This window comes from Arachis ipaensis, chromosome B01 (assembly GCF_000816755.2).
Source record: "Arachis ipaensis cultivar K30076 chromosome B01, Araip1.1, whole genome shotgun sequence".
NCBI lineage: Eukaryota > Viridiplantae > Streptophyta > Magnoliopsida > Fabales > Fabaceae > Arachis > Arachis ipaensis.
Genome location: NC_029785.2, coordinates 125831789 through 125832061, shown reverse-complemented (window position 1 = coordinate 125832061; position 273 = coordinate 125831789).

The window sequence follows — 273 nt, the reverse complement described above, 5'->3', positions numbered from 1 at the left end:
TTAAGGTTTTGATTTTGGGTGAAATTGAGAAAAATGTGGAATCTCATATTCAAATCCCTAAGAAAATATTTTCTATTGTTACGTTGGATTTTTGTTTGTCACATCACCAAATTCTGTTTAATATAAAAGAATTTTTTTCATAGTTGAACAAATTTTGTAACGTTTTTAAATATTTTGAGGATATAATTGTCGTTAACAAAAATTGAAGATATCATTATTAACATTTTAAAAAATCGAGGACATAATTAATAATTTATTCATAAATTTAATTTA